Below are 8239 nucleotides of genomic sequence, written 5' to 3'. Positions count from 1 at the left end.
TGTGTGTGTGTGTGTGTGTGTGTGTGTGTGTGTGTGTGTGTGTGTGTGTGTTTATGAGAAAGAATGGAGTTTGATTTTGTTAGTGGGTTCGTTTTCTTCGCGGGGGATCGTGTAGGAAGAGGAAGGTTCATAAAGTGTTTTGTGTGAGCTTGAGAAAGAATAAATGCAGACATGAACCCAGACAAGATAGATATGAAATTAATGATGTTTTACAGTGAATTAGGAAGAATGAAAAGATGCAAGAGATCCCAAAGATAAGAGGGCCAAGACAGATCAAATGCTCCTGCACCCAAAATGGTGTGTGTTGGGTTTAATTATCTTCTTTCCTTCCCCCAAGCCCCCTGTTATAAGCAGGCATGCAGGCCATGGTGCATGTAGTCTTGTCTACAGTTTTTACTTTTTGCAAAGTCATATGTTTTTAGCTCTGATTGCAGCCACTACCGAGTGGCTCACCTTGTCTTGAGTAATGAGAATAAACAACTGGTCACTGCACTGACCACTGAAACTAATAAAGATATATAGTACTGGGCTGGCTTAGGGAGTCACAGATGCATTCTTAAACTCTGTGTGACATTTATACCAAAGGAACATGATTCCAAACTCACTCACTGCTTACCCATTCTGAGAAGGAACAAACTGTTTGACTGATGGTTTGCTAAATTTAATATGCTTAGCAAGTAAAATTATTGCCTACTCTAATGCTGTGTAATTATTAAGATACACTGCTTTTAAAAATACCAAGTGAATAATATTGATTTAGTGAACTGCTATTTAGAAAAATGCCAGCAAAGGAGGAATATTTTATTTTAGCTGCCTTAGAGCTGTAATGGGTCTGGGCTGAGATATGCATGTGGAAATAAATTATGTACAAGGTAAACTATTTTGTTATACAGTACCCATAATATTAATTAAGCCGTAATTTTACCAACAATGCTTTAATTTAACAAATAAACAGGAATCATCTGTACCATTCTTTCAAATATATAACTTTGGGACCATGATAAAACATGCAGAAGCACCTGCAGTTAATTGTAAAGCAAACAGTGAGACTAGCAACTTTAAAGGGTAATTGTAATTTATAATTTATTTATTTGACTTATGCTGGGTATAATTACTGTTATAATGCATTATTATTTGCAGTCCAGCATAAGATCTATCTGATTCCAGTTGAGCACAGGCAGCCTGGTGGAGCTTTCGGCTTAGGCCCCTTGAAAGTATGCCTTGCTCCCCTCTGTTCCCTGCAATGGGAGCTTGTAAAATAAAGAAGAATGGATGGGCTACTGTCAAAGGCAATCCTTGTTCAAAGCTGTAAGAATATTTCCATTTCCATTTAAGCCAAGAATTTTTCCCTGCCCTCACAGTCCTTTAGACAGCAGTACTGGGTAGTGACATTGTCAGGGTCTGCCGGCCGCCAGCACCGTGGGCGACTGGGCCAGGCTGGTGGCTCTGTGGGGAGGGAAGTGATGCGGTGGGAGGGATGGGTGTGCGCAGAGCCAGCTTTTCCCTAAATTCCTGTCTGAGGGTGTTTATTGTTGTGCTTTTGAGCTTTGTTGTTGTTGTTGTTTTCAAGAGCAGCCTGGAAGGAACAGCCAGAGGGGGAAAAATACCACCGTGGAAGAAAAGAAGCAATTATAGCTAGCTGTTTGTTTGTGGCTAACAGAATGCTGAAATGGCAGATTTGCAAATTTGTAAGAGAGGGAAGCTTAGTGTTCATCTTTATCAGCCAAAGTGGTTTCTTGTTAGCTGAGCAGCAAGCTAGAAAGCGACCGATTTTGACAACATAATTTACATCTTTGTATAAAACTATTGCTGGCAGCTGAACTAATTTGTGCTGGATTAGGTTGTTTGTCTCTGCTGCTGACTAACCATGCAATCTATCAGAGGCCGTTTTCAAATATCACTTTTCAACTGTGCCCTTGAGAGGGGGAATTGATCGGGAATATACGGAGCAAAATTACTCCAATAACTTTATAGAAGAAACAATTACGGAATCATACAGATGTGAATAATTCTGAAAAGTAGGAACAAATATGATGAATTTAGCCCTATTCCTATCTTTCACATGTGCATGAAATTTATAAATAATACAATAACACATTATTGGCCCTGTTTCCTCTTTCTTTCTGGATCTCGGTCGATGACGGTAATAGGAGAAGAGGAAAGTGCTTGGTGGAAAACATTCTCGGAGACCATATTTGAGGATTTTGAGATGCAGGTTATATGAAAGTCACTTACAAGGTGCTGGAGACAATAGTTCACATACACATGTCCCGTAGAATGTCTTTTCATCCAGCCTGAGTTTTAGAAGTTTTAAAATAAAACGCTCTGATAGAAGGAGACGTCAGTCAGGCAGATAAATTTGTGCTACCAACATGGGTGATAAACATACAAATATATTTTATCATGTATTTCCATGTTATATTAATAATTGTACCACGCAGAAGAGGAATGGAGTCTCCCTTCTGCTTTTAAGTGAATATCTTAAATGTTTCTTCCTGTCCTCAAGGGAAGATACGGGATGATAGAATAATATAAGGGGGCAAAAAAGGAGGGGGTGGGGGCAGAATTCACAACTGATAACTGAGCTGGAGTTGTTTATAAGATGCCTGAGATTAGCCAGCAAACAAAAAAACCATTAAGCACCTATTATTTTAAAGCAGTGGGCACATTTTTCATCACTTCCCTCTGATAAATTTTCACTTGTGCATCCTGCTCCAGGTAATTAATTGCTTTCAGTTCAGAGGAGTAATAATGCAATAAATTATGCCAGTATTTCTAGTCAGAGGATCATATTGCAGCGTCCTAACCAAGGCAGCACTAATAACAATCCAGGAGACCGGTGGGCCATAAGAAAAAACAGTGCTCCATTATTATAAATTGGTTATGTAAAGTGTCGAAGGACCAAGTCCTCAAAATTGCTTTCAAGTGATCTTATTCATGGACGTTTGCACATTCATGGGTTTGGTCAGGATAATCCTGTGTGAAGGTTACATAGCTACTCTCAAGCCTGGGAGCTTTGCAGACTCTGGGCACTCCAGCTGTGATGGCAGGGTCGTTGCCGAAGGGTAAACCTCTAGTGGGATGGACCTTTCTGAGATGACGGGGATGCTGCTGCTGATGGTATTAGTGGTGTGTTGAGTGCTTGCCATATATAAGCACTGTTCTGAACCTTTACATGTACCAACTGTATTTAATCCTGGTAGCAAACCTCTGAGATAGGATTATTGCTATTCTCATTTCCAAGACTGAGGAAACTGAGGCGCAGAGTTTTTAGGTGACTTGTGCAACTGGTATTGGAGTTCATGTTTATATCCAATGCGCAGCACTGCCTCCCTGGAGGAGGTTTACCCCTGACTCCAGCCTGGACTGCAATGGATCAGGGTAGGGTGGGCTTGGAGGCAGAGTTGGGAAGGCACCAGCTACCTCAAAAAAGTAGTTGTAATCTTCCTTGGTTCCTTACAACTTCGCTCAGCTTCAGAAAACTTCTGACTTGTGACCTCTTGCTGTAGCTTAATTTTTTTTTCTAGGCTTATAAAATAACACATATCTGCCCCCTCTCCTCTGTATAAACGACTTCAGTGGTTCCTCTTCTCTCCTCCCATCGTCCCCCATTCTTTGCCTTCTCCAGGCAAAGTTCCAACTTTCAGAAGAGCCTCACAGAGGGAAATTTAGAGAAATCCTGTGCTTTTCTTTTGTATATGGTGTACTTTTATTTCCTGTAGACAGCTTAAAGAGGAGGTGATGGTCTGTTTTAGCTGCTTCCCACCTGCCTCTGTGTCTGTGTACAGACATACCTCAACCACTCAGAGCAGCGCCAAAGAGGGGAGAACCAGTTGACCTTGACTGTCCCATGTGATAACCACCACCACTCCTCCTCTCAGGCCTTGGACAAGTTGAAGGTTTTCTTGCTGCTTTTAACCTTGAGTGATTTCTGGTGCTGAGGAGGCCAAAGAAATGTTCTTGGGCAGAGAAGGTAGGGCTGAAGACCAGGTAGAGGGAGGACCAGGAGAGAGACTATAGGTGGCACAAGGAGGGAAGAGCTGTGGTCTTTCACATGAGGTGGGAAGCATCTTGCTAAGCTGCTAGGGAGGAAGGTCCCCTTGGAAAGGGTTTAAGGAATGGGGTCAGTGGGCTCCATGAAGTTTTGGATGTTTTTACCTTACCTCTTGTTCTGAGGATGTGTCTTAAAACCCAGTGCTTGGCACACTGCAGTGCAAACAGGGAATCAGAGGCAGAGAGCCCTCCACTGACCATGGCTTTCCCTGGATAACCATAGGTTCCCCGGGTATCCCCAGCCATGGAAGGGGGGGGGAATCTGGAGTGAAATGGCCTGACCGTTGCTTGATTGTGCTGACCGATGCGGGAGGTAAACAGGCTGGGGTTGGAGGGTTCGCTTTTCTGCATTGTCCACAACAACCCAGCCTGGTTTTCTCCAGTCCCATCTTGGGTGGCTGTCCTAGTTAGTGCACCAGTCATTGAGCTTTGTCCCTAATTTACTGCCACTGATACTGTTCCTTGAATCGAGGGAATGGTTTCCTTATTATAGTTGGATGCTTCCCTCACTGGTCTTACCTCCTTGGCAAGTGGGGCTCCATTGGTTCATGACCTCGTGGTTGCAAACACTGTTTCCCATTTGCCACCTACAGTTACCTACCAGGGTGAGCTTGTATTTTGTTATCTATGTGTTTTACCTACCTATGAGGTCTTAACATTCATCCTCAGATATAGCCATATCTACGTATTAGTCATCATACAAATATATTTCCATATTATTCCTGAGCCAGAGGTTGAATTAAAAAAAAGGGAGGTGAGTAGACTGGAGGCAGCAACTAAGGATTTTCCTTAGAGCCTTTCTCCACTATAATAGTATTCTGAGTTCTGTATTCTCCAGATATTTGAAGATATGGAAAAAGATGAGTTTTTAATGAAAATCTAATGTATTTAAAGAGGATGATTTATGGCAAATTTGCTCCATGTTTTAGGCTGTTGGAAAGTCAGAAGTGGAGAAGGTTTGGTCCACAGATGGGATTGTTGAGTCTGGCTGTTCCAGGACAGTCAATATAAAAGGGGGGAGGGTGGACTGACGGCCACAGGTGATGTAGAGGGCCTCAGATCTGTTATCTTTGGGTAATAGTCTGTAAAAATCTTGGTGAGCATCAGAATGGAGAGGGTTGAAGGGCCAACTCAGCTAACCACCAAAGCAGTTTATCTAGATGCTTGGATCTTGGCTATGGATAGAAGTCTTCTACTTCTACCATTAGAAAGTAGATAGTGTAGTGATTTCTCAAGCCTCAGGCACATGCTATAGGCTTGCTTCCCATTTTGGGAAGATACGAACACTCCAAACTGGGAGACTTCAAATTTATTCAAGACCCGGAAAGATGTGTAGAATCTTAATTAAGTAGCAGTAACAGGTTTGTAAATCCTTTTTTCCCCCCCTGTAAATCACACAAATCATCACCTGTGCCATTGATTGATTAATTCTCTGCCTCCCCTATTAGGTTGTTCTCATTGAGAGGGTAGGACCTTGTCTGTCTTGATGGTCGAGTTTCTAGCATCCTATACAGTGCCTGGCCAGTGGCTGGCCCTCGGTAAATATTCTTCATGGGAAGAATGGACATATTAAGATTGGGAAAATAAAGCACAAAGAAGATGATAAAATATCACCCATTAACCAGACTACTCTGAGTAGACTATTAAGTATTTTCTTGTACACCTTCCAGTCTTTTCTTTGTGTGTTGCCCCGTGCCCACCACTACTCATACTGATAGGTACGTTTTCCACCTCGCACAGCAGAATCCTGGTGGACAAAGTTTTAACTCTTTACAATTTTTTTTGTTTGTAAAATTCCATGGAAAATGGCAATACAACAGTGGATACTGGTCTGTGACTTGAGCTTTAGGAATGTTAAGATGCTAATGAGTTTGGGGGTGGAAGGTGCAGAAAGGATAATAACATTTCATTCTCTTATTTTTATATTGTTCCTTTTAGGTCACAGCAGAACACTGGCACCACATTTTCTGTTGGTATATGTACTATGCGTTTTCTGGCTCTGAGATGGATTGCCCTGAAAGTCAAGTCCACTCCTCCCCGTGAAGATAGAAATAGGATTTAGAGAAAAAGGAAGAGTGAGAGGTACTGCCCAGACTGACTTACACTGTAGAAACATTTCCATCCTTTTCATAAAAATGCCCCAAACATAAGCTCCTGGCAGCAAGCCAAAGCCAAAGTGTTTGGCTGCTCCTTCCTGGGCCTTAAATTTGTCCTTGACCTGACCTCAGAGCCCTGGCCCATCAGAACTCCTGACTGTGGACATGCTAGCTGGTTTCCAGAAGGCCACCTGAGTAGTGGAGGGATCCAGGAAAGTCACTGATTCTTTGCACACTGCTTCTTGGCATCACTGCCTTCAATCCCCCAAGACAGCGAGCAGCCTTCTCGTTGTCCACAAAGCCAGAGTTGGAGGCCGTTCCGATCCCTCTGGTAGAGTTTTTAGTGCAGCCCATCTTTAGGGGCTCAGCTGCTTTTGCAAATGAGTAACCCAGATCACTAAGTGCCAGATCTCTTGCATCCTGTCTTGCCCTTGTTGGACTCAGAAGCCGAGAACTCTGACTCAATATGACTCTGTAGATAGCTGTCCTGGGTGTGGAGAGAGACCTCTGCTCATCAGATAAGAAAAGCAGGAAAGCATAGTTAGCATTCTGCATGAAAAGAACTCTGTAGTCACCGTCAGCATCATGGTCTAGTTCGGAAGAAATGTTGGGCAATTGAACCTGGTAGTTTTCTGTTTTATAAATGACTAGTTGTAGGTTCCTCCCCCCACCCCCGCCAACCCAGCCTTTTTCTCTTTTTTTCTCTCCTCTCCCTCCCTTTCTCCTTTTTGGACTTAAGAAAGGGTTCTCAACTTCGTAATTTTAAAACATATTCTCCTACACATGTCATTGTTCTTTTTAATAGGATCTGCCAGAACCACTCTGTGCAGAGCCCCACGTTTTCACATTATTATCTCATTGTCTATCCGAGTGTTATAGCCTTACTACGACTTCCTAACTAATCAGCTATTTCAACTTTCATTCCATAAGCTTTATGTCTGAGCGTAATTAAATGAGCATTAAGTCCTTTTTTTTTTTTTACTAGCAAAGCCTGAAAGTTCTGATATTACAGTAATAAGTGTGAAGTGAATTTTGAATGGCATTTATATCTGTTCATGGGCTCTAAATGTTTGATTTGCATAACTAGTTAAAATGATATCAGAGCAGCATATTGATTTAATTCCATCTCAGAAAACTGTTAATTAATAATGATAATAAATGTGTCAGTCCTTTATTATCTGCTTTGAATTGGTGATGATAGCTATATTAATACCACTTCAGTAATAGACCTCTGCTGGCTATTGTTGGCAAAGCTTTCAAGGCCTGAATCACCTGCAATCAGAATTTAGAAAATTTATTGCAGATCAGTTTTAAAAAGAACAGCCATTCCATCATATGTGTGATTTTATTAACACCTACATTTTAATTTAACATTTTATTTACATAAATCATCGTGATCAGAAACTTCAGGAGGGTTTTAAACAAAGGCACTTTTTCATTTTTAGGTTCCAAGTTAAAAGTTGCCTGATGGAAGGACTGAGCCCAGGATGATCCCTTTTTGTGGGGCTGTCAGACCCATGGCGCCTCCTGCTGCATTTCTTCCTCGCTGGGCTGGCCAGTCTCTGGCTCATTATGAAGGTGGAACCTGCTGGTTCTGTTGCATTGCACTCGGGCTTGTGTATATGGGAATGGTGGGATTGCTGGTGATGGCGCTGGACGGGGGGTGGGAATCCTTCCCCTTCCCTACTCTTTCAAGGACTATCATAGATTCAGGAGCCAGTCTCACTTCTCTGGCTTTTGGGAAAGATGCAAAAACCAAGATGTCTTCTCTAACTGGGTTTCTGGAAAGCAAGGACAACATGAAGAGTTATCTTGCAATGGCTAGGCATTTCCCCAAACTGAGATCTCCAGGGCCTGGTAATGTTGAATTTCCAGAAGAGATGTCAGAGTCCCAAGAAATCTTCCAAGTGGCTCTCAGTGGCTTAATCTCTGTCACATCTAGTAGTCATGACTGTTGATGAGTGTGTGTGGAAAATTTTATAATCTCACTTTTCTTTTCAAACTACTTCTTTAAGTAGGCTCCATGCTAGGCCATGCTAGGCTACACACACACACACACACACACACACACACACACACACACACACACA

General features: G+C 42.3%; 1 protein-coding gene and 1 long non-coding RNA gene across 2 annotated transcripts in view; one reads left to right on the top strand and one right to left on the bottom strand.

Annotated features, from left to right (window-relative positions):
• The window catches only part of LRMDA (leucine rich melanocyte differentiation associated), a 1074443-nt gene that overhangs the window by 157348 nt on the left and 908856 nt on the right, over positions 1-8239 (top strand). The window lies entirely within an intron of this gene.
• Positions 7510-8239, bottom strand: part of LOC112807667 (uncharacterized) — a 1380-nt gene continuing 650 nt past the window's right edge. The window contains exon 2 of the long non-coding RNA XR_003204135.2: positions 7510-7930. This is a non-coding gene — a long non-coding RNA (uncharacterized lncRNA). The remainder of the gene's footprint in view (positions 7931-8239) is intronic.

This window comes from Callorhinus ursinus, unplaced genomic scaffold (genome assembly GCF_003265705.2).
Source record: "Callorhinus ursinus isolate GAN/ISIS: 27379988/994484 unplaced genomic scaffold, GSC_fseal_2.0 scaffold31, whole genome shotgun sequence".
Taxonomy (NCBI): Eukaryota; Metazoa; Chordata; class Mammalia; order Carnivora; family Otariidae; genus Callorhinus; species Callorhinus ursinus.
Note: the sequence above shows the minus strand (reverse complement) of the source record. Positions and strands in the feature narration are given on the sequence as shown.